Raw genomic sequence first — 27,306 nt, forward strand, 5'->3', positions numbered from 1 at the left:
TAGATACAAAAAAATTCTTTGGCTCCTAGTTGTGGTTTCACATATGGTAAAATGAGCTCAGCACTTAGTTATGTTTTGTTTTTGATCCTCCCTCCTGGTGACAATTCCAAGAATGCATTTGGAAAATGGAAGTGGAAAATAGGAAAAATTGAAGCAAGAGGCAGAAATCTGAAAATGTGGAGGTCTTGATACGAGGATGATATGCCAAATAGAAATATCTCTTCAAACTGTTTGTACAAACTTGTAGGGGGAAAAAACAAACAAACAAACATAAATTTTATGCAAAAGATGAATCTGGAATGTTAATGTTCTGACAGGTAGAGATTTACTGTTTTAAAACAGAATGCAGAATGTTTGGGGGAACTTTTCTAGCAAGGTTAGTCCTCTCATCAAAAGCTATCATAGTTTTAGAATACATTGCATTACCCAGTACTGATACCTCAGTGAAACTGAGGCTCTGCAAAAACCGGCAGTCATTGAGCTCTGAGAAGTTTCAGATTTCCTTACCCTGCTCAGTCCAAAGTAAGTGCAAGTCAAGGTGTATGCTAGGGTTAGCTTACATGCAAAACCTTAAGACATGTATCCCACAGCAAGAAATACCGTGTCAGATGCTGCTGTGTAGTTTTTCACCTTGGCTGCTGAAGGTGGTGTTGCAGTGAATGCCTAAGGAGGCTTGGGGCTCAGAACAGGGCTCAGGAAAGTAGCTGATAGTCTGGTGCAAGTATTTTTTTCCCAGTTAAAGAAGAAATGTAATTTGGGTGTTGCTCACCAGCATATTGTTTTGAGAGTACCTCAGTTTGCTGTCTCCTTTTGGTTTGTTCCTTCTGAAATCAAAGTTAGGGGTAATTAATTTGAAGCCCAAAAAATCCCAATTAATTTTAGATGCCTCTGACTTAATCACAAGACTTGGGCTGGCATGCTGTTTGAGGAAGTTTTTAATTTTAACTCTTTTGCTTTCTAAGTAGTTATCAATAGTATAAAATGTCTTTTTTTTTCTTCAAGTTTTGATAGGATTTTTTTGAATTTGTAAGTGGGGAAAAAAAAAATAAGGTTAATGTAGGGTAAAAGTATCTGAACGTGAACAGAGTTTAAGTCTTCCAGGATGCATGAGTTTTGTTGCATTTGTTCCTTATGATAGATAAGATTATATAGATAATATATAGATATATTAGATATCTATAGATACATTAACTGGTATATTTAGTGTCTACAGCTGAAAACTTTATGCAAGCAAGTTCACGTGAGCAAGGAAAATGTTGTGTACTCTTACCTAAGTCAAGAGAATGCTGGGTGATCATACAGTTTTCTGTAAGAAAGAAAGGACAAATCAAGATACAATTTGGAAGAATAAAAAATCTTTTCAGATGACAAATATCAGAGAGCCAACAAATGCTCTATAACAAGCATCTCTGCTATGAAGCTTTGTTTACGTGCTTCGTTTAATGGACAAATGCTTAATCACACCATTCTGTATCAAAAACCTCCTGTAGGTTGGCTTGCTCCTACTGGTTTTCTGATAATTTAAGAAAGTGCTCCTAGCCATTCTGCAGGGCTGACAGAATAGACCCTTGAGATTTCAGAGATAAAAGCAAGTTCCTGTTAGCTGTAAATGAGAAATGTGTTATAATGTCTTCACGTTAGGTTCTGTTTAGCGTTCCAAATATAACTTGTTGCAGGATCCGTGGGAGATGTGCTTCTGCTGCATGTCTCTGCAGGGACACCAGGCTGTTCCAAGGTCACACAGTGCTTTCAGTCTTGTTCTACAAAGTTCCAGTTTCCAGATTGAGGTGCAGTGTCAGCACTCTCTTCAGAGCAGAGCTCTGCATGCACCCAAGAGAGACACCTTGTTTCTGCAGTGTGCTGTATGGAGTTGAATGCTTTAATTTAAGTTGAATGCTTTTTTTTCCAACTGGGATGTTGGAATACTCTGGTCTTGACTCTGAGACCATTGCCATTGATGTCCTGCCCTTGAATATAAAGATCAAATAGCCATGAATACCAACTGGGTAATTCTTTAGAAGAGGGAACTCATCTCCTGATAAGACTTTAAGACAGATTAATCTGTTGATACGTGTGCACATGAACAATCTTTTTTGGTGAGAAAAGTATCTGGACGCCTGTGTAGCTTTGACAGTGCTGCTGCCACAGGGTCTGCATCCATTGTGTATCTACATTGCTTGATGTGGCTGTGATGTGGATGCAGGTGCAGAAGAGCTGTGTAGTGTCCTTGTAGCATAGACACCAAATGTCCTAGTGTATGTGCCATATACACTGACATATAAAAGCTGAGAGGAAAGGGAAAGCCTTCTCAAATCTTCTTTAGTAAGTCTGCTCCTGAGATGGAACTGTGGCTGCAGTGAATTTGTGCTTGAGTTTAAATTAACCTGTAACCTTTATGACAGAATTGAGTAAAGGAAGCAAAACCTTTTTGATCCATAAACTCACTTATTTTGAAATCAGTGTCTACCTTTCCTGGAGCCCCTTGGTGATAATGGCTGGGGATCCCTTGAAATTGAATCTCATCAGCCTCTATTTGCTTTTACTGGAATAAAATTACATAGGTTGCATCCTGGGACCATGACATCCTGCTAATGCAAGAATTGAATCAGATGGATGCTTTTTGAACTAACATTTTTATCTTAATTTTCCCATTTCTCGGTATAGCATTGGTGTAAATAGTATATTTATTAATTTTCATGAGAAGTATAGCTTAAAGTCCAGTGGTTAGTGAGACTTCAGCATGACTTGGGCATACAATTGTCTTAAAATACAGGAGCTGTTCTTGAAGCTTAAGATAGCTGGGACTGCCTTTAATACCCTTAAATGTTAAGTTTTTCATCCACTCCTGCAGCAACACAATGAACTCTGAGGTCTCTGTTACCAGCAAATGTTTGAAGAGGTGACATTAAGATGTGAAAAATGTTAAAGTTCTAGTAATTATTGCAGATTCAGTTGGAAAACAAAATTTTCTCTTGTTAATTGTTCTTTGAAATTAATGATATGATGTCAAAATCCTGGGATTTAGCTGAGAATTTTAAAAGAAATGCTGGTATTGATAATAGTTAGAGATGAAAGATTTTTTATTTATGGCCCAAGTGATTCAGTTTCCCTGATGTAAGAACCATTGGTATGTTTGATGCATCTCAAGCCCTGCTGAAACCAGTAAGGAATTACTAGGGCATAGGATGTGTTGAACAGTTCACACGCTAAACTGCTGTTTTTTACAAGGATTTGACAGGACAAAAAGTTTTCTTCCATGGCTCTATGCAACATATCTGAATTTTTGCAGTGTACAGTGGTCCAACTCTGTAAAAGGAGCTGCCAGTGAAATGAGTTCTGAAGATCCGTATAATTAAATTGCTAAAAGCTGTAAAACCACTATGTTAAAACATGATGTGCCCTTATTGTAAAGGAGGCTTTTTTTTAAGCTTCTAGAATAGAATCTAGCAGCAAATTACCAGTAGTTTTTTTTAAACTCCTGTGCAAAGTGACTATACAGTAAGTTTTTGGTACAACTGTTCAATGAAGTGTTAGTTTATAATAGGGTACATCACAAAATATTTAGAACTTTGTGTTGATTCACTTAATGTGTGGACTGTGAGTGATTTTACACAGTGCAGGTCTCTGTCATGCAAAGAATTGTAGGGAAAGGTCTTTTCTGGCCTGCCTGGTCATGGCTTGGACTGGCATACACTTTGTTGGGTTAGAAACTGGCTGGGTAGCCAGGCCCAAAGAGTTGTGGTGAATGGAGTCAAAACAAGCTGGAGACCGGTCACTAGTGGCGTCCCCCAGGGCTCAGTACTGGGGCCAGTCCTCTTTAATAGCTTCATCGATGATCTGGATGAGGGGATTGAGTGCACCCTCAGTAAGTTTGCAGACGACACCAACTGAGGTGCGTGTGTCGATCTGCTCGAGGGCAGGAAGGCTCTGCAGGAGGATCTGGATAGGCTGCACCGATGGGCTGAGGCCAAGTGTATGAAGTTCAACAAGGCCAAGTGCTGGGTCCTGCACCTGGGGCACAACAACCCCAAGCAGAGCTACAGGCTGGGAGATGAGTGGTTGGAAAGCTGCCAGGCGGAGAAGGACCTGGGAGTGATGGTTGATAGTTGGCTGAATATGAGCCAGCAGTGTGCTCAGGTGGCCAAGAAGGCCAACAGCATCCTGGCTTGTATAAGAAGCAGTGTGACCAGCAGGGCTAGGGAGGTGATTGTCCCCCTGTACTCGGCTCTGGTGAGGCCGCACCTCGAGTACTGTGTTCAGTTTTGGGCCCCTTGCTACAAGAAGGACATGGAGGTGCTCGAGGGAGTCCAGAGAAGGGTGACAAAGCTGGTGAGGGGCCTGGAGAACAAGTCCTACGAGGAGTGGCTGAGGGAGCTGGGATTGTTCAGCCTGGAGAAGAGGAGGCTCATGGGCGACCTTATCGCTCTCTACAGGTACCTTAAAGGAGGCTGTAGTGAGGTAAGGATTAGTCTATTCTCCCATGTGCCTGGTGACAGTGAACTTTAGCCCTGGTGGGCTAAAGTTGCACCAGGGGAGTTTTAGGTTAGATGTTATGGAAGAACTTCTTTACCGAAAGGGTTGTGAGGCATTGGAATGGGCTGCCCAGGGAAGTGGTGGAGTCACCATCCCTCGAGGTCTTTAAAAGACGTTTAGATGTAGAGCTTAGTGATATGGTTTAGTGGAGGACTGTTCAGTGTTAGGTCAGAGGTTGAACTGGGTGACCTTGGAGGTCTCTTCCAACCTGGGGGATTCTGTGATCTCTATGGAAAGCCTGTGGAGATTACTGGCCTGCTTAGCAAGTAAGGGAGGGAGGAAGAATTCCCCATTCCAGTGCCCCAATATAAACTCTGTAAGCTTATTGATGTTTTTATACAGGAAAAATAAACTGAATTATCAGCATCTATCCAGCTATATTTTAAGGCCTTTAACAACCTGTTTTTGCCCCCTTTTTTTTGCACCGTAGTTGTAGATCCCAGCTTTCTAGTGAGTCAGCTCATAAACCAGAACACAATCTAACACATGCTTGCATTATTCTGAATCTGGCCACTACATGTTTAATATAGGTTTTTAAATAAAAGGTGACATGTAGTTACGCTGCCTGTTTTTTTTTTTTCTTGAGTCAGAGAACTGGAATAGCAGGACTTCTTTGTCACCATTCTCTGAGTTTATCATTTGCATATGGAATTCATTTACGTGCTATTGACATTTTAGGGAGCGAGCTGGGAAGTGTCTGGTCTCATCTGCACTTGATGCAGAACTGGTCTCTGGATGCAGTTAGATGGGAATTAAATGAGTTTGGCCTGTGGGAAAATTAAACTTGGCTTCATGAAAATATCCCTCAATTGTAATTTTTTTGTTTGATAATATGCAGCAGTGCCATGTGGGTAAGGCATACATGTTAGGTAATGATAGGAAGGAGAATTTCATTGCAAATCACCCTCTAGGCTGCATAGCTTTTGCTAAGTTCCTGGGGATTCACTTTTTCCATCATCAAAACATTTTCCTGGTTTACTGAAAGGCTCTGTAGAGTTCAAAGTTCTGCTCATTACTGTACCGACCTGGTTTGTCATCTTGTATGAAAGAGACTTTTTCAAAGATAGCCTTTGAATGTTTTCTGCAGTTCTGAAGTACACCAGCTACACGCTTATCAACAGAATGTTCCTTTGGTTTAATAACTACAGGAGCCAGGAAAGCTTGTCTGGTGTTTACCAGAACCAAACAGTCTCGTTGAATGAGTATGCAATGTAGTGAACTGTGGCTGGAGTGAAGCAAATGTGTGTGGACACTCACAAAGCTGTTTTTTTGCTTAGGGTGAATGTTAATGATACTTCTGTGTTTCATGATGAATTTGTTCATACATTAAATCACTGGAAAAAATGCTCTGAAAAATATCTACACATTGCTGCTAACTCAAAATCTGGTAACCGCAGCATAGTTACAAGAAAAAAAGGTTGTAGGTATTTTGGGGTCCTTAAAACCAAATGTTGCCAGAAAATGTCATGGATTCTGCCTGAGCATGTAGTCATTTCAGCTTGTCCATGTCATGTAGCTGCCCTGTGCCTCAGTTAAAGATTAGGAGCTGGGGTGTCCATGAGCGAAAGAGGAGACTTCTATTGTAAGGAATCAGGGAGGATTTAGAACAATTGGTTAAGCTGAACTAAAGAGAGGACATTTGCATTAAATGACTGTACTTAGAAATCATTTTTAAAATTCTCTTTCAAATGAGATGATAAAGTGATGATGGTGATGTCATTTCTTTCTTTCTATAATTGCTTTACTTTAATTTCTAGACTGGCACTGAAGCTTTACCTAATCTTAATTAGTGAAAGACTGCTGTCTGAACAAACAGAACAGCACCTTTTGGGACAGCACCTGAGGTGAATACATTAGGGCATTTTTAACAGTCAAGCAGTAAATGTGTTTGTTTTTTTTTTTTTTAACTTGTGCATTGCATTTGTGATCTGAGTGTTCTTGCCAAGGAATAACCTGTTCTGGATATAATGAACTTTCTTAAGTGATTTTGGACTTTTTTTTTTTTTTTTTTTTTTACTTGATCTCTCTCTGCCTCAGCTTTATTTGTTCAAGAGGCTGGTCATTTCATAGATTTGTTGGTTTTGTCGTTCTATAAGGATCATAAATTCTTCCAGGCAAAGGTGCTATCTTCCTGCTTAGTATGTGTATAGCAACTGGCACAGTATGTCCTCATAGGTACTATAGTAATGCAGCTTATTTCTACTAATTGTTAAAAAGAATTCCCATTTGTGTGAGCCAGGACTGAACTGAAGTGAAAACAGGGAAGAGACTTGCCTGAGTGAGATGGAGGGTGTGTGCTGGCCTCCTGCAAGTATCACCAAGAGGAATGTTGTGTCTGCAGCGTGAAACGAGGCTGGGTGTTATGTAAGTCTCTAGGGTGTTTTTTAATGTGAGCAGGTTTCAGGTTCAAGATGAGCTTTAAATTCCATGTTTAGCAAGCACCTGTTATGTTGTGCTACTATGTGTAGTAGCTGTACAATGAGGTTTTAAGGCAGTTCAATTTAAAGTGGCAGAGGAAGAAATGCATCTATTGAAAATTCCTCTGTTTCATCAAGGTTTCTGGCCATGTGATGGATGGCGGGCATGTCCTATAAAAAAGAAATATTTGAATGTATGTTTACATGTGAGCAGTGCTCTCTGCTAAGAAATGCATAACAATATAGTTAAGAAAGGAACTGATCCATCCACCACAAAGTAGTGGCTTGTCACTTTCTCCTTGTGTGTTTTTGAGTTATTTATATATATATATATATATATATATATATATATATATATATATATATGGATGTGCTTTATATGAAGGAATATGTGAACCTGCCCTCTATTTTAAGCATGTGAGCAATACACACCAGCTTACAATTCAATTCAAACCTAAGTGTTTAGGTAGTATGGAGCTTGAAGGTTAATTTGCAGCAGAAAATGCCAGTAGCTAAATGCTCAAAGAAACATTAGTTTTTGCTTTCTCCTTCAGTGGGTACTAAGGAAAAGCTTGGCAGTACATAAAATTGGTTTTAGGGTGCAGATTCCAAATTTTGTGATTTTGGGTTCCATTCTTTGGGTTGACAGGACGAGGGGGAATGGGCTAAAGTTGCGCCAGGGGAATTTTAGGTTGGATGTTAGGAAGAACTTCTTTACCAAAAGGGTTGTTAGGCATTGGAACGGGCTGCCCAGGGAAGTGGTGGAGTCACCATCCCTGGAGGTCTTTAAAAGATGTGTAGATGTAGAACTTAGTGATATGGTTTAGTGGAGGACTGTTTAGTGTTAGGTCAGAGGTTGGACTCGATGATCTTTGAGGTCTCTTCCAACCTAGATGATTCTGTGATTCTGTGATTTTTAATTTAGCTTTTAATATCTGACAGATTCCTATTACCAGGAGATCTTCCCAACAGCAATCTGAACCAGAGATGGAAAAGAAAAGGAATCTGCCTTCACTGTTTCTAGAAAATCTGTATGAATGGAAATAAAAGAAATATTCCTAGATTGAGAGATTTGTGATTTTTTTTTTTTTGTATCTGCCAGCTCACAGAAGTCAAAATAGTATTCAAATCTTTCTTTTCTAAAGGTCAAAAAAAATAACTTCATAAGGCAAAATCCACGCTGCTTTTCAAGTGTAGCAGCAAAGAAACCCACAGATCATAAGTCATCCAGCAAAACTGAGTTGATCTTGGGTGATTAATGAAAGTTACAGACAGGCTGATTTATTCATTTAGTGCTGGGAATAAGTAGTGGGCACAACCATTTGTCTTGCTGCAATGACACTCTGCACGAACAGGCAGAATGGGCAATTGCAGCTGACCCTGGCTGTGTGGTGAAGGAGCTCAGGTGGATTTTAGCTCTCTGGGTAAAGTTTGGTTGCTGCAGTTTGATGCCCAGAAATGCTTTGAGATGGCAAAGCTTTAGTAGGAAATGTGAAGTCTCAAACACAGCAAATAGAGGAAGACATCACCTGATTTCCTGCAAGTAGTTCTAACAGGGAAGTTCTGGAGGCCTTGAAGCACAACAGTTCTTGTGCCAGTGCTTCATCTGACCACAAGGACATCCAGGCTTTTATTATTATTGGCCTTTTGGCCTAGATTGTCATGTCTCTTCTTTTCTCTTTAATGCCTGACAAGTCTATGCTGTGAGTACTTCCTACTAAATAGCTCTGTGGAGCTGGGCTATGGCCTGTGGCTTGCTCCATCTTCCCCCTGCACCAAAACCTGTCAGATCACTGCTTTCCCTTATGTTCTCCCATCCTCTAACAGTTTGCAGGTCAGGAATTGCCTTAACCAATGGTGTTATCCTTGCGGTTAGCTCTTGATGGAATCTAGTATTAATCTTATCTCTTTGAGAAGCTAAGGAATACATGTGGTAATTAAAAATATCTCATGCTGGCTTTTTTCCCTGACCCTCAGTGGGCTGCCAAATTGCAGTGCTCGGGTACAGCTGGGTTTTAGGAGCTGACAGGAGCAAGCTTGAAGATGAATTTTACTGTCTGTCAGAGGCTGTCAAGGACCAGAGAAGTTGATGGGAGGGAGCTGCCTCTAAAACAAAGGCTGACCTGCCAGGCCACACTGTGAAGACTGAAGTCCCAAGGACTGGTTGCAGCAGAGCTGCCAGTTTGTAAAATTACGTGTGGCATGAAGCAAGAAGTGAGCCAGTGGTACACAAGGCTGCTACGAGTACTGGGAAGAGCGTGTGAGGATTGTGGACAAGCCAAAAGGCAAGAAGTGGAAGCTGGGCTGCCTGTTACCTGGAAAGAAAACTTGAATGGAAAAAGGAGGAAAAAAAAAAAAAGGCATAGCTGATGGATCCCACATCAGGCAGTGCTGCTGACTGAAATGAAGGAAAGTTATTTGGCTTCAGAGATCAATAAGTCTGTATGAATACAGAAAAACAGTGCTGGAAACGGAATTTCTACCAAATTCAAAATTAGCAAATGTGAGTGACAATTGTTAACAGATGTCAGACCTCTATTTGTTTTCTAGAACATTTATAGGTTTCTTTTCTATCTTTTTTTTTTTTTCTTTTTTTTTGTATGTTCTTTCTCTTTTCTCAGGTGAGGAGAATTTGTATACCATCTCTTCAATGTGGCAACAATGTGACAATCTGTGGGAGAGATTACACATGACAAGAAAAAATTCTGTTTATTGCTGTTGTAGATTTTATTTGGTTGCAGAGTGGAATGTTATTGAACAACCCAGGTGATAGGAGAATAACCCCTCTACCCTCTTTGGACTAGTGTAGACCATCATCACCCACCCAGTCTCTTTGCAGAGTCTGCTGATAAAATTACCTCCAAAAGCTAAATAACTGTCAAAAAAGCCTGGGCCCTAGCATGGCAATGGCAAAACCAGTCCCCTTTCCTGGAAGAGCTGAGGACTTTCAAGAACTTGCAACTTAAACATGTCACAGAGCAGCAGCAGCTCTGTGCTTCTGGATCCTTCCTGCACGCTGGCGTCTGCAGTGCAGTTCCCAGAACTCTGCTCAGTCTCTCTACTGATTCTCCATGTTTTCAAGGAAAGCATCAAGGGAAAAGGGAGAGCTGTATAGTTTTGCATCCAAGGCAGTCCTTTCAGTCCTGGCTGTTGACACTGTACTTGGTACAAAGAACACTGCAGAAATCCATGCTAGCAGCTGTTTTCCCTGTTAAAGCATTTTCCTTCGATGAAAGTGTCAGCTGGCTGAAAACTGTCTCCAGTCATTAAACTTTCCACACGGGAAGGGAAGGTGGCGTTACTTTTATCACCAACAAAATTTGAAAGCCTTTGGATGTGGCTTTAACTGGCTTGCTGACACATCCCAACAGCTTTTTTTTTTTTTTTTTTTTTTTTTTTTTTTTTTTTTTTGTGAGTGTCAGCTTAACTCTAATTTCCTAAGCTTTCTGTGCAGGGAAATAAAACAATACCAGGTGAAGGGTGGATTTTAATGTGCTTCTTCCCCAAAAGGGCAGATACTGTGTGTGCAAGGGGAGGGGGAAATGGGATGGGAAACAAGCTTACTTGTCTGTAGATTCAAAGGAAATTTGAAAACTGGTTCTCCATTTATGTGCAACTTCCTTGTATAGGCAACTAGACTCTTGGCAAGGACATGTGCTTCACTTCAGGACTCTGGAGAATTTTACTTGACACTCTGGTTTCCTTCCTAGAAATTTCATAGATGGTGAGAAGAGTAGTATACACGGATACTGACCAGAGAGTTTCCTTTCCATTTTAGAAATATATGGCAGAGGGACAAAATGGTGGAATTAACATTTGATAAATCTCTTCTTCCATCCAAGCAAGGCAGCACACGATCTATCAAAGACTTAACTGAGAGAGGAGCTTACCTCATGATTTAAATCTTACTGCAAAAAAAAGAAATCCGGACTTGAGGCTTCAAGCCTCTGTCTGCAGCTACGGCTTATTCTGCTTAGTCAACGCTCTAGTATTTTGCAGAGACTGGAAGATAGTCACATGTTTTTCAGTGTACAGATACTCAAAAGCCTGTCTTCATTTCAGTGCTGGATTTCTCTCAGCTGTGTGTAGGCAGGCGTGCTTTTGCATACTGCTGACTGCACCTGGCCACAGAACTGCGTCTTCCATGTGTGCTGTCAGGCTGCTCTGCTTAGCTGGCTCTGGAGGTTTCAGAGGCCTCCCGTGAGTTACAACAGAGATGGACTTTGCCCAGGGATTCAGCCTTAATTTGAATTCACCACCTCCGCTCCCAGAAGCTAGAATGCGAGATTATTTTAGGAGTGTATATGAATGTGTAACAATTCCTGTGTGTTTGCCTCAGCAGGGTCTGACAGGCTCTTTTTTTTTTTTTTTCCTCCCCATCTTTGGCATATTGAATTAGAGTCACGATTGCGTAAAGCTATCTACTAGCTAATTTTTTCCAGTGGTGACTTTGTTTTTCCAAAAGGTCATGAACTACACTGCTGCTTGCTGCTTACTTAAAGCAAAAGAATGTAGTCACATATGTTCACAGATGTAAACCATAACTGGTCTGATACTGTACTGTGTATGACACTTTTTAAAAAATAACTGAAAACAGACTAGCACACATCACTTCAAAAGTTGAGTGTACAAGGAGGAGGAAAAAAGCTGAAATATTGAAAACAAAACAAAACAAAAACAAACAAACAAACAAACAAAAAATTTTTACCAAGCACTGCGAGTAGTGTAAAGCAAATAAATGGGTAACTTGTGTGAAGGTTCTGCCCAGCCAGGGCATGGCTAATTGATAACGCTGAAACCCTGTTGTAAACATTTTGAAGGAGAAGCATACTGACATGAGGTCCCCTGATACAGTGTAACTGGAGCATATCTACAGCCAGTGCTTCCGAAAAAGGCAGGAATTACTTTATAAAAAGTCCTGCTTAGTTGGTGATTCTTGAAGAAAATAGGTCAGATTCTGGATGGTTGTCTTGTTTAAGCAGCCTGTAGTGGCTGAAGATAATTTCAATATGTAGCTAAATGGGGTTTGTGTCTTCCTGCCAGAGGAGGCATGGATTTCAAATTAGAGTGAATCACATCGGTGTTTTCTGAGGTCTGGTTATACAACTCTGTTCCAAAGGCTGAGGAGCACAAGACATTTCCAACCATCCAGCTCTCACTCCAGAACTGTCAAGTAATTTGGATAGTGTGGTTTCAGGGACCTGGATGAAATTTCTGTTTAAATAAATAAATAAATAAATAAAGTGATTGTTGCAGGTTTTAGTTTGAATTGCAGGACTGTGCAGAAAAACATCAGATTCTGGATTAGGACTCTGAGCAGACAAAGTGTGGAGGAAAATAAGCTGAGAAACATTGTAAAAGAGTAACATAGACTAAACCTGGGAAGTAATGTGGGAAGAAAATACCATCATGATCTTTGCCTACCTTCAACAAAACCTTGGTGTTGAGATCAGAGCCTGACCACACATTTTAGCAGCAGTTTACTCCATGCATTGTGTAATGCTCAAGGGGACATAAACCATGTAACCCCAGGATAGATGTGTTTTTTTGTGAAGGCTTCTGAAATGTCTGGCTCCTCTTCTGGTAATTCACAAATTTTTTGCACATGCAGATCTTGCTACTTACATCATAATATTTTTTTGTGTGAACTCTTCTTGTGTACTATCAGAAGAACGTGATTTCACCTTTGAGTATAAGAAATTATGTTTACAGGAGTAAATAGGAGGCCAGTAATTAACTTCCAATTTCTGTTTTTCCTAGGCTTATTAAAGATACTTGTATGTTGAGATAAGGTAGGTACATAGTTGTTACAAGTGAATATAACAGCATATCAATGACCACAGAAGTATGCAAAAATTCTCCGCGCACTATTGAGAATGCACGTCACTAGGACCATTTCCCATGTCAGTAACGTACATTTCCTGCTAAATTATGTCCTGCTTATGTCCTTATTTACCTAGGTGGCTTAGTTCGTGCTTTGATGCTATGGGGTTGCATTTGCCATTGTTTCCCTGGACAAATATTATGTGTTAGACGTGTGTGACAGGCAAACCAGCTCATTAACGAAGTGTACTGAAGAGAAATCGGCACATTGGTGTCCTCTGAGCACTCTTCCTCTGGATTGAAGGGCTGTGCTGTTAATAGTGAAGACGTGTAAGGAAAAAGAATGATTAGTTAAAAATCAGCTTCGAGTAACTTACAAGATGTAAGAATGCTGTGCTTTGATGTTATTTAATGATAAACAGAGAGGAGTCCATTGTTGGACTAAAAACTATGCAAAGAAGCTTGCTAGATGTGAACTGCCTTTCCTCTGGGGGCTGCCTATAACCAGACTGAACTAATACTTTTTCTTCTTCTGAAGACCTGAGAGCAGGATGCATAACTAGCATAGGATTCTAAAAAAAATACCAGAGAAGAGCGTATTCTTAGATAACCCTCAAAACTTGTTGAAGGACAAAGGACCCTTTAACTGAGCAAGGCCCAAACTAGTGAATTCAATGGAGAATAGTTTCTACCATAGCTGCTGCCACAGGTCTGTGCTGTAGGGCTCTGTAAGATACTTGTTTATTTTGTTCTTCTCCTGATTTATATGCTTTCCTCTTGAGTGTTTATTTTAAGTTGTCCATCACACAGAATTCCTTGTGACCAAATAAAATAGATTGAGGCTCCTTTGGAACTCTTGGATGTCTCTCTGACCGTAAGGGAATTAAATGAAAAATTTGGCCCATCAAGCCTCAACCTTTCTTTCTCTGGCCCCAGAACTTTTGTTCTCCTCTGGACACTGTGCTTGGCAAAAGTATTTTTGTGGTGTTTTTTAAGGTATTTCAAGGAGAGTTTCAAACAAAGGACCTTTCTTAAAATAAATAAATAATATTCTTATAAAACAGTTCCCTCACTCTGCTGTGAATGCTATGTCATTGAGTGTAGCAAGAAGACTATTTGTCCATTTAGGGAAGTAAAAAAGGAAAGCATTTAGCAGGAATCCATTTGAACTTGGAAGAAAATAGAAGGAATTTCTGCTTTGAAACATGGATAATTGTGCTGACAGAGAGAGGCTGACTTACTATGCCTGACTGGCTGTCATGTGATTGCATTACTCTATAAAATCTATTTCACAACTCTGTGCAGTATAATGCTGCAAATGCAATCTGTTAGTTTCTATATGCAGTGTACTTAGCGGCATCAAAAAATGCAGCAGATTTCATGTGAAATAGAGAATAAGTCAGTAGAAGACTAAACAAGGCTCACAGTGTCATCCAAAGTCTACTGAGTTTAATATCATGATTTGTATCAGACCCCAAAGTAAGCAACTTAAATTTATAGATGATCAGCATGTTAATTTTCATTCTGGGTTTCTAATAGAGTAGTAGATTTTTCCAACAGAGCTGAAAACTGACCTCATTGTTTTACTCACAAGGGGAAGGGAAGAACTTCAGGTTATACATTAATTTCTATATCCGCGATGCTACATAGTCATTTGAAATTACTAAATATTTTCCATAGGAAAAGTGCCATTCACATGTTTAGAAAGTAAGGCATTTCTAAGGATAATTTAACTGCTGTCAATTTTAAAGAAGAAATCCACAAATGTTGCCTGTGAAAAAATAGTGAATGAAGAGCACTTTATAAGTACGTTATTTCTATTCCAAATCATGAGCTATAGTTGGAAATAAATAAATGTGATTTCTGTAAATGTAAACCAGCCATCTCCTGAAACATTTTTCAACTGCAGTTTGTAACCTATTCTTAGGTACAGTTAAGAGACTGATTTAGTAGTAATGTAACCAAGATTACACCATATGTGTGTACATAGGCACTAGATTTGTAGTAATCTGTGCTACATACTGCAACATTAATTACTGTGAATTTAGCAGCTATGAGGAATCTAGCTTAAAACAGAAGTGCAAGCATTGTACTGGGTATGTGCATCTGTGACCTTTGCAACAGTTTTGCTGGAGGACGGTGAATTGTTCAGCTGCTGTAAATCTACCGCGTTCCAAAACAGTCAGTGCATCCACGTTCTTTCGCACAAGTTGACGCTCTCAGAGGATATTGTATTCTCTTATAATACTAATAGCGAAAGCATGTAAGTTGATTTATGAAGGGGAGTAGACTCATGAAAAGAACTGCTGGATCCCATTATGTGAAATGAACTTCAGTTTAACTGGAAAAAAAATAGGTCATTTTTTGCCAAAGAGGGTGCTTAGCAATAGATTCTGATATTCATATTTGGGTACCTCTGTGAAAGAGGTACCTCTTTGAAAGAAGATCTTAATAACTAGATTGTCCTACTCATATTTGTGATCTGATTTCCAAATTTCTAGCAGGCCATCCAAAAGAGTGCACGACTTTCAAGAAAAGTAAGAACTGGACTCTCTCAGTCAGTGTGAATCCTTAAGTTTGATTCATTCTCCTGACATAATAGGACAACTGCTTAAGATTTCTAAGGAGTTGCAGCTTGTAGAAAAGAGGTGAAAGGAATAACGAGATTGTGTAGGATTGAGTCTGTGGAAACACAAGTGTCCAGAACACGGACGTGTCCAGAACACACACAGGAGCGATGCTGCTAATCAGCAGGCTGTCCTTGCACTGGCCTCTGCTTGTAGCAGCAGGTCAGTGGTACATTTCCTGCCATTTACCTCGGCTAGTCAGGGATCCCATGCCACTCGTGTTTATGCTACAGCGACGCAGTTTAATGTTTTACGTAGCCATTTAGACCCTGGTGTGACACAAACTTTCACTCATCTCAAGAACAATAGGAAAATATTTTGCTTATTGAGGAGACCCTGCTTTTCCCTTGTGCATATGTTCTCCCTTCTCCCCCCTGCCCCACGGCAGTTTCAGTACCAAGGCATTACACTATGAATAGTTTGTTTATGCTGTGGGAAGTGTGGGGCAGCAAGTCATTCAGGTATTTGTGTTCCTGTTCTGCTAGCCTTAGTCATGGTGTCATTTCACATTCACATGAAATAAAGTTCTACAAAAAATACCAAGCGTCTTATACTACTACTGTGAACTGCAGCCTGTGAATCTGAGCCTGATACCTGAAACAGGAACACGGTAGGAATTTGAGAAGCACTGAGTAATGGGTAGTTTATTCTGCATGAAACAAGGAAAGTACTCCTGACTCTGTCATCAAAGGGAGCTTTGTCTGCATAAGCAGCCCTGAATCCTTTTGCATGGGATTTGGTGCTCTTTCAACAGCAGACCTTGGCCAAGTCCTCCAAAGCAACTTCCTCCAAAGCTGATTCCTTCCTTGCAATTTTTCACTGAGAAATTTCCAAGAATATTGTAGTCTTTCTTGCCCAAAGAGTACTTTGTAGTCCCATTTATTTAATAATGTAGTCCTATTTATTTAATAATAATAACTTTGGAGTCCTATTTATTTAATCACATTTTTTAATCACTTAAAAGTAATCTTGAGTGGCTTCGTGGTGTTGGGCTGAAAGTAAGTTGATGCTCTTTTTCTACCTGCACATTGCAAGACATGTTGCAACAGAAGTAAAACCAATGTGCCATAAAGACAAATTAAAGTACTGCAATTGAGTATAACACTTGCTGAAAAGGGGACTAAAAACATTTGTTGTTTGCATGTTTTCTGTTCTGAAATCTCATTATCCAATAGGACTTTCAGAAAATATCGCACTGAGCTATGTTTAGTCTATGCATTGTGCCCTGCCCTGAGAGCACCAGTAGTTCAATGAGCAGAGCAGTCAGCTATGAAATGCAAAACTTTTCTGTTTGAGTGTGATCTGTGTTGATAGGCAGGATGTGCATGCTGTAAAGTAATGGTAAGAACTGGTAAGCAGTTCTGCTGAAGTGTTTACAAACATTATGGTGTTCTCCCATCAGCCAGGTATGTATAGACTCCATCAGTAGGAGCTCGAGCATGCAGAAGGAGTGACCCTATGTGAGAACAAAGTTACTGTGATGGAAAATAGAAAGACAGTCTGGTTATGAAATGATGTGAGTTGTTGGGATATGAGAAGATTTGCATAATCATTCACAGTGACATCTATTCTATATGTAGTAGATTGCAATTACAAAATATTCTCATTTTGATTTATGTATTTTTAATATATAAAATTCATTTGGTTTATGTCATAAGTACCTTTCCAGGAGTATCTGCATATTCCATTATAATTCATAGTTTTCCACTAAGATAGCCCTAAACTAATCAGAGCTTTATAAGCTAATCAGCTCATACTGTCACAAGTGGTGTAATGCAAGTAATTATGCTTTAATTCACCTTCTAAACAAGGAGGAGAAAAAATCAGGTTGAACAAAACCAGGCTTATCATTAGTTCATGAATTGATAATGATGATTAACAGAGAATCTCTGGGGAAAGATGTGGTTAGATCTCTTGCCTGTCACCCTTTCATTGGGCATGGTGGAAAAATGAGCATGCATGCTCCTGTGGTTTGTTGACCCCACCAGCAGCCAAGCTGCCACACAGCTTCTTGCTCATTTGTGCACCTTCACCCCGGGGTGATATGGGGTGAAAATAAGAACAAATCAAGAAAACTTGTGGCTTGAGATAAAAACAGCTTAGTAAGTAAAGAGGGAAAAAAAAAAAAAAAAAAAAAAAAAGCTTGGCAAAGGAAATCACTCACCACCTCCCAGAGGCAGACCAATGCCCAGCAGGTCCTGCATCCTCTCCTAATCAAATCTGTTCTCATATCCTCATATCCATGTATTCAAAAATATTTTCTATCTGAGGCAATTTCACTATTAAATGTGTCCTGTTTTTCTATGTATTATGCACATGAGGGAACAGACAATGTTTATCTAAAAGTGTATAATAACAGTGAACTAGGATTCCCACGTTATCTTTTTCACTGCTACTGGCTTATGATAAATGTATGGACAATAGTTGTTTAATACTTAAATGGAGATATGGAAGGGAAGATGACATAAGCACAACATAGTTTTGCTAGAGAACTACTTTTTAACAGAGATTTATTTTAGAAAAATGCTTCTGTAATTTGGCTGACAGTTCAACCAGACTGAAGGAGAAAATCTCTATAACCTTGGCAGTCAAGCCAGGTGAGAGAGGAACATTTGAAAGTAAAGGAAAGTAGTAAAAGCTCCACCGCTGTGTTATAAATTGATAACATAGTGCCTGTTCTATGTCAGATATCACAAACCAAGCAGACTTGTTTCCCTGGAAGGTACAAAAATATCAAGGCCGAAGTACCCCTTTATTTAACACAGGTATAAATGATTTCTAGGATGTGTCCGTTAGGCTACTTAAAAGGCAGTCACTAATTCTGTTGAATTAAAATTTGTTTCAGGAATAGATGTATTAGGTTTCATTTGTATATTGGACTTTGCTGTGCTGCAGAAATAATGAAGGGCTTAAAAAAGGTAAATTGGGATAAGACTCGGGTGCACACAGTCTGCTCAGCTCTGCAATTTAACTTCCTTGGAAATGAAATTGAGAGCTAATGTGCCAGAAGAGAGCACATCTAGGTTGCAAATGCACACACTTTCCTACTGCTCTGGACAGAGCCTATTGTAATATCAGGATTTCTGCCTATTTGAAGAAATTCTGCATGCTACAAGACTTTTAAATCTTACTATTTTTAGGTATTTACCTAGTCTGTAAATTAAAAGAAAAGTACTATAGATGAGACTGAATATATCTATATGCAATATAGATATTTTAAATCAGTAAAAGTATGCTTTTGTATACTACATAGTGTCCTTTGGCAATGAGTTCCATCAGTTTAAGTCTCAGACATTAACAAGATATAAAAATCATTAAAACTGTTACAGAAGCTTTTCAAGATTAGGTTATATACTCCTGGACTCTTAGCTGGAGGATATGAGAAATATCAGGTCCCCAGTGAAACCAACTGCTAGCTAAATGTATTAGAAATGGGAGAACTTTGTTCTTCAGGGGCTTGTTCTTCAGGAGTTGGCAATTTACAATTTGAATGTGAAATGTGCTCTCTAACGTGCTGCAGAACTGAACACCAGCCTCCATTTGCTACATTAGTCAAACAGCTGTAAGCTGGTCCAGGGTGCCAAATGGATGTGACCTACATGTATATTAGCAACCTGAAAACATTTGCTGAAATGAAATCTAAGATACTGAATATTTTCACAAGGGTTTATTTGAGAGTATTATATGCTCTCTTCTTTTGAGAGTGATATATGCTCTCAAAGAAAAGTAAAATGGTAAAACATGCATTACTTCTCAGTCTCCTACTATTTAAAGGATTTATTACTGTTTGATACCTTCCCCCCCCCCCTTCTTCTTTACATTTCCCACTCTGTCTTTTTTCTTCCCCTTTTTGTTGCCAAATATTTATCTGTTTAAACACTGTATTTCTTCCTTTTTGGCACTAAAAGAATCCCTGGTGGCTCTTGACCATGTCATACTGTGTTATTCTTGTTATAAATGTTATTCCTTCAATTGGGTCATTGTAAAGAAGTTTATTGATTGCATGTGAAGGACATGAGCTACATAGCTGAGATATTTTTGATATTTTATTAGTCTTTCTATATTTGTGGATTCCCTTATTTTCCTTCTATATGAGTGATGCACTCATTGAATTTATGGAGAATATGGGGAGCTAGATGCACCACTGGAGAATAATTTGATTTGCTGATTTATCTCTCGGAGTTTTATAATAGGCATATGTATAGGTGAAATGCTCCTAAAATTGTGCAGTATGGGATGTTGAAGGATTCTTGGAAATGGATGAAGAAAAACCCAGGCAGGTTCCCTTCTACGTATAGTGATGTTTGCAAGTCTGGGTAGTTGGAGTAAATACAGACACTATTTTATTTATTTATTTTTGAGAAAAAGCTCTGTTAAATAAAATACTAGAGAGAAAAGAAGAAGAACAAAAACATGAAAACTCATGGATCAAGATAAAAACAGTTTAACAGGTGAAGGAAAGAACGTGAAGAAAAAAAATATCAAAGGAAATCACTCACCACCTTACACAGGCAGATCAATGCCCAGCCAGTCTCTGAACAGCAGCCAATTTGGAAGCCCCACCCTTCTTCTGCTACTGCAGTTTTTACTGAAGAGTTTGATGGTACTTGGCATGGAACATCCCTCTGGCCAGCTTGGATCAGCTGTTCCAACTTTGTCTCTTTGCAGTTCTCTTGCTCAACTCCAGCCTAGTTGCTGTGAGGGCAGAGTGGGAAAACGAGAGCACTGACAATGCAAGAAACAGCCCAAACAGTACTGTGTTATCAGTACTCTTCTAGCCATAAACCCAAAGCACAGCACTGGATGGGCTGCTACGAAGAAAGTTAACTCCATCCCAGCCAGACTAAATACAGCCCTGAATCAGTGCTTGTTATTTTAGTTTGTGTATCTGAGTTTACAATTTCCTGTTTCATTTGGGATAATTTTCTTGCTGCAAAAGCATTCAGCGATCAGTTTTCCATAGGTGATAACCACACCTCATTGCTGCTGTGATTCCTTGGCCTATTCACTTGCCATATTTATGTTTCTATACTGTTTTCCCCTAGCACGCTGGGGCTTCTATTTTCTTATGTTAGCAGCCAAATTAGTTTTGCTCAAACTGGCTTCCTTTCTTCTTGGTGTATGTGATAGCTCTTCATAGCTGCTTCAAAACTGTTTAGGGACAGTAGGAAGGGTTACTAGTACTTCCCTTAGTTTTATTTAGTCCCCAAATGTCTCTAAAATCTGTCTCCTTTATGGTTGCTTATCTGTCCAGCATCTACAAATGATCTCCTTTAAAACAGACGCAGGCCTGTGGCTTGGCTTGGGCTTACAGCCATAGAGAATATGCTCACGCTATGCTACTTGTCAAAATCATTATTATGAGATTCTGTGGTGATGCTGCGTCCCCATTCAAGTTTGCTACCAGACAAGGTGTGTCTGTTTTTTAATCACGATGACATGCATAATGTCTAGCTCTAGACGTTGTTTTGTTGTGTGGATTGCATATCCTCATTTTTCTTGGGGCGTTTGTAAGCAACTAACTTTTGTCTTTACTTTCATATTTCCCCGTGACTGGAACCCACTTAATTCCTTTAGTTTCTCAATGCCTTTATTTAAATGGACAGCCAACATCCATGGTCATCTTTGCGCAGCAGTTCTTTCAGATTACTGGTTTTAGCAGCTAGATACCAATTTCACTCTCTAATTCACAGTACCAAGAAGTATTTGTAACCTTTATTTGCCTGTGAGAACAGCCCAAGCCTCGCACTGACCTACTCATATGGTTCCTTGATTCCTTGTTCTCAGGTCAGTTATGAACTTCTCTGCAGCTTTTCTGCCTTTTACTTTCTTTTTATACTTTTAGGTTAGAAAGATTTGTTCCATTTTACATAAATTGAAAATAGTCATAGAATTTGCACCATTCTCCTGCATTGACTGAAAGATACTGTATTCAGGGAATTTGCAAAGAGGCAATCTGTTCTTTCCTCAGCATCCATGATTTTGAGCTACTCCCCGGGCTTCTCTCTGAGGAGCAAGCATTTAAGTTTGTTTCAAAGTTCATCACCTTTATGAGAAAATGAAATGTTCCAGTCACTTTAAAATGTTTAAAATTCAAAGCTGCTATTGATCCTGTGCATAGTTTTTGTATGTTGTCTTAAGTGTGGAAGATGTATTACAGAATAGACATCAAGAAATTTCCTATCCCAAATATGGTTGGAAAAAAATAGTGCAGCACAGGAAAGACGTTGTAGAGGGATCATGAATCTTTTGGCAACAAGGCTGTTGATTGATAAGTTTATTTATTTAATGTTGTGGTATCGTTTGTAGGTGCACTTTTATGGATATTCATATATAAAGCAAGTCACAAATTTTTGTGAAAACTCTACAGAGAACCTGAGCCTGTGGAAACTGAGACAACAATGAAAGCTAAGAAAAATAATGCTTATGAGATAAAGTGGGGGAGGGCAACTTTTTAGTCCAGGAAAGAAAAAGCTGAGTGAAGATAAACATTAAAATATTAGAATGATTCTAAGGAGAACAGTGATAAGTTGTCCTTGTCCACTGGACATAGGGAAATTAGTTTAATATACAGGAAGGAAAATGGAAGTGTGGTATTAGAAAAGATCACCTGATTTTGCAGGCTTTGAAATGCTGGAGTATCTAGAGAGGCTGAGCAACTTCCCTCAACAATGCTGGACAAAGACATGCCAGGATAGACCAGACCTGTTCCGGGAGCCAATTCTGCCTCCCATCTCTCCAAGTCTGTTACTGTTCTCTTTTCATACTGACATGACTTGTAATGCTACAGTATAGACAACATTATTCCTGTTAGTTTTTGCTCTTACAAAAAGCTGATTCTTAAAATAATTTTTCTTTGAATAATAATAACAGTATAAACCTTCTGGTTTTCTAATTTGCCTAATTTTATTATTATTTATTTTTGGATGCCTAGCTTGAGATATTCATTTCTTTGTTGTTGTTCAGCTGATTTTTTCCTGAAATTTTGTCACAATTCATTCTTGCAATTTATTTTGACATTTGCAATATATTGTATTGTTATTCAAGTTCCAGCTCCTGGCAGCATCTGATCAAGAGAAAATACTGCTTCTGATTTTTCTAAACTAGCATTTTTATTTGTTGTGGTGGTACTGTGAATCACAGTGAAGATTCAAAAAGCAAAATCAAAGGTAAACAAATTATTTTTAAAAGGTATTATGGTCTGAAGGCAATCTCATAGTTTTGACTGTGCTCACATCATGATTTTGATGTAGACAGTGCTGAGCCTGTTTAGATTATGCTCAGAGTTATTTTGATGTATTTTCCCAGTGTTTCAGATAGGACAGCTGATGTGCATATGTGAGTTCTTGTTTCAGTTCCTATGTAGCAAACAGGAAGTTCTCTCATTTGTGCAAGTGGCAAATGTGCCAGCTTTTGTTAAAGCAAAACAAAAGATTGTCAGGACAAGGATTTTGTAGATGGAAAGAACTTCATACTGATACAAGTTGCTTTCATTGAAATGTGCTGAAAGTTGCTCTGCATTTGATTTACATCCTTTGGCTTTTTAAGCTGGACTGTTTGTTTGCAGCATACTGTCTCTTTTAAGGAGCATTCTCAGTAGATAAATAGCAGACCTGGATTAGAACCCCCTCTGCTATATTGGGGTTTCATTTTAGGGGGAAGAAAAATGGGAGAATACCATGTTTTATATATGTATAGCAAATTGTTATGAAATATTTCTGCTTTGCATATGAGAGAAAAAAAAACCACTCATATTCATCTCTTTCTCTGGAATTTGGATATGTAATAGTTGTATTTTTTTTCTTTATTTTTGTCTGTCCATACTTTAGGTTGAAATAGAAAAGCATTTCTCCCATTCATTTATCTCATACTCAGAGCAACAATTTTTCTGATTCATTTTACCGGTGGTTTTAAAAACAGGTATATACTTGTATGCAGAATATTCTGAGCCTCAAACTTCTTGTCCTTCTAATCTGAATTCAAAAAAAAAACAAACAACAATGCAACAGCTTATTATTTATTATTAAATATTTTGTGTGTTCAAGAATTAGGGATCGACTTATCCCCTATTACAGTCACTTGCCTTCAAAGGGGTTAGATTTGATCTTAGAAGCTGGGCTATTTCCTTTCCATGGATTGGACAGAGAATGTTTTCCCCATACATTTTATTTACCATAGACCAAATATTATAATACCTGTGTAAAACTTTGTTAAAGTTCTTCTGAGATCTGCAAAAGTTGAATGAAATAAGATCTCCAGAGTTTGGCTCAGTATTTCTCCAGAATACACCTTTGGGTAAAGATGTCTTTTGTAAACAGTGAGAATGTAACACAATCTAGGTTTGCCTTCTTTCATCCTCTGGCAACCTCAGAGCAAAATCAGCCAAGATTGAAAAACATGCCTGTCTTCTCATTGTCTCTCAACCTTTAATTTTTCAGTTCTACAAGGGGTATAGGAGTCTGGCCTTGACCCAGGCAACTTTTTGGACTTTGTGAGTTGTCACCTGTATAAAGTTAAACGCTCAGGTATGGTTTGGCATTTCCTGTGTTCAAACCCTGAAGCATTAAGATCTTGCTCATAATCATTTCTATCATACCAGAAAAAAAAAATGTAAGTAAGGGTTGAATACCTTTTATTTATAATGATATTTAATCAGACAAGAGTAAAAAAAGTCAGAGAACATTACATTTGATTGATACTTCAAATGATTAATAATGGATGAAATTCTGAGGTTCTTACTGTGGTTTTTGTTTGTTTGTTTGTTTGTTTTTGATTCAGTGCTCCACTTTGGTGGAAGTTTGCCTGAATAAACATTAAGTAACAACTGATCCTGAACCTCAAAATGTGACCCAGTAATACTTAGCACTTATCTGGTGCTTTAAACTTCCAGAGCTCTTCTGTGGATCAGATCTTGAACACAAAGGGGCTATTGAAGTGAGCCTAATTTGTTCAATTAACCTGTTAAATCTGTGCATGCAAGGCAGAAGACCCACTGTGGTTTTGGAGAGGGGTTACTCAGATCCAGCAATTTACAGTATGTTGAGAATCCCATGGAGTTTATGTCCAAGCAGGGGCTTGTTGGACCCCTACTCCATATGGAATAATAAATCACATGGTGCTATTTCAACTGGAAAAATATATTAACACGTCTGCTGCTCCAGCTGGAGAGAATAAAATCATAATAGCTTGTGATAAATTGCTTATATTTCCATTTGTTAAAATACCATTTATGAAATGTTTTTCCTCTCAAGTTGAAACCACAATGACACTTGGGAAGGGCTCTTTATAATGCACCATCTATGCAAACTGGAGGAATATTAAAGGTCTAATTAAAAGCATAAGTCACCAAAGTTGATTAGAATGGAAACTAGGCCTAATTTCATGCAGGATCCATTAAAGGCAGCCAAGGTTGAAGCAGAGACAAAAAGGCTGAAGAGCTGCTATATTTAGATGGGGAGAAAAAAAGGTACACTAAAGCGAGAGTACCATGGAATGGAGATAAAGCGTGAAAGTGACAAAGGGAACAGGAAACAGAAACTAAAAAGGGGATTACTGTTTCTGGATTCCTGTCATACTGAAGACTTCTTTGAGGTGGGGGTAAACTGTGGGAATAAAAATGTTTTTGCAGAGTTACATTGTTTAAAGGTAAGGAATGTGGTATTGAGATATGCTTTCAGTGATAAAAAAACTTAGCAGGTGACCTTGTAAAATGCAGACAACCAGACTTCTTAGAGCAACTAGGTGAAGATCATGGTGTCAAGTCAAGTCAGATGAGTGAAGAAACATTACCACTTCAAGCCGTAAAAAAAATCAAAAGAAATTTGAAATTTAACAGGCCGGCAACTGAAGGCCACACAATGTCTGTGAAGCATCAGATAGATTGTGACTGGATTACCCACTCAGTGGGGAAATAGGGGAGGGTCTGGGTCATTGAGAAATAAAGTATATAAACTGTACTGTGTGACTAGTAGGCACGCTCCTGCTTGTGGGGTGCCTGCCATTGCAATCATGAATAAATTACTACTTCATTGAGATCCTCGCCTAACTTATTGGCTACAGAATGTCTCTCACAAAGCTAAGCAGGGTTTGGCCAGAGAATCATGGTGAGTGCTGCATTGATCCTGTTTTCATGGAGGCAAAAGTGCCAGATGGCTTTTGCAACGATGATTCAAGTAGTTCTCTCACACCCTGTCTAGGAGGCAAGATGGAGCCCAGGTGCTAGCGGTGGCCCCAAGCAAAATCAATTTTGCATGACACTGGTATTCTTATTGTCCACCTGCAAAGGCAGTTTCTAGTTAGTTTGAACTGCCCGGCAGGCTGATTCTTCTGCCGGGCACTCCCATCCTGAACATCACCTTGTGACTGTATCTGCCGCTGGCTAGTTCCTGTGAAAGCAGTAGGGGCAAAGCAGAGATGAGGCAATTGCTCACATTGCTCTGAATGGACTGGGAATGGAAAATTGTTGTTCTGCCCATACCAGGTGAAGAGATGTGCAGAGGTCTGCACACCTCTTGTTCAAATTGTAAGCAGCAAGCCTAAATATTTCTCCTTCAAAAATCAGTGACACAATTGGGTTTGTTTTCAATATCTCTTTAGATATGATTCCAGTATTACTGTTATTAGCCACTATCATGCTGTTTTCCCCTTCATCCAAAGATTTCTACGCGCTGACAGCAGCTTCACATATTAATTCCTAGCAGCATCCCTGCAGCCAGCTCTGTCATCACAATTGCTCAGCCATTTGACTTGCTGTGGTTATTGGTTTGATGGATTACAATCAGGATTTTGATCTCAGAGCAGCTTTGCAATAGCAATGCTGAACATGACAAATGATTTCTTCCTGAATCCACAATCCGGAAAACTGCTAACATTTCATCTTACTTGACCACTGTGCAGCTTTCTATCTTGTTAATCACAACACTTTGATAAAGTGATTGTAGCCTATTGATGGTATTCCTGGAGCAAGTACCAGAACTGCATTTTACTGTACCTCAAAGCTCTACCTTAGATTTTATTCTAAATCTGGTGTTTTATCCTTTCATAGAGATATTTTGAAGAAATATGTATAAACCTCTCTTTTCTCTCTCTCTCTCTCTCTCTCTCTCTCTTTTTTTTTTTTCTTCTTCTTCTCATTGCTTCTCTTGTTTGGGGTTTTGTTTCTGAAAATGCAGCTTATTCCATTACATAATTTAGTTGAAGTTAATTACTTCCTAGCCTGCTTCAGTACAGTTCAATACTTCTTGCACTTAGGGCTTGGTATCACACAAAGTTTGCAATCCGTAATTTATATCTCTTGCTTACAGAAACACAAATACACAGCAGGCATTTGGTGTGGTCCTCTTCATCATTTGTTAATGTACTATACACACAAACCTCTCATTTCTCGTTTGGAAGATAAAACTTCAGCAATTCTGACACAGATTTAACAAATCTCCAGAGTCCTGGAGATCTCACAGGCAACAAGGGTGAACCCTTTAAGTAATGAAGCAAGATCTACATAGGAGAAAAAGAACAGTGAAGTCCTCCCATTGTTCCCTGTAGACATTACCCATCATTTTGAGAGGTCTGTTAGACATGCCTCCTATTGTTCAATTTTCTGTTTTTAACAAAATAATAGATTATGTGGATTTGATTTGAGAAGTTGTCAAATCTATTCAGGTGTCTCAGGTATGGAACTTATGCAGACTGACTTAACTTAGAGAGTTATTTGCATTTCCGCTTAGTCTAATTCTGTGAGGTGTAGGAGGCAGAAGAATGGTGACTGCTTTGAAACTCAGCTTGGCAGTCGCAGCATTTATTTGTTGACAATGGCGTGTTCTCATCTGTAGTTCTTAAAGATCTTGTTGACAAGTGAAGTTCACAAAGGTGGTACATTATTTTTTTTCTGTAGTTAAGTCAGACTTGTT

The sequence above is a fragment of the Anas acuta genome, chromosome 6 (assembly GCF_963932015.1).
Source record: "Anas acuta chromosome 6, bAnaAcu1.1, whole genome shotgun sequence".
NCBI lineage: Eukaryota > Metazoa > Chordata > Aves > Anseriformes > Anatidae > Anas > Anas acuta.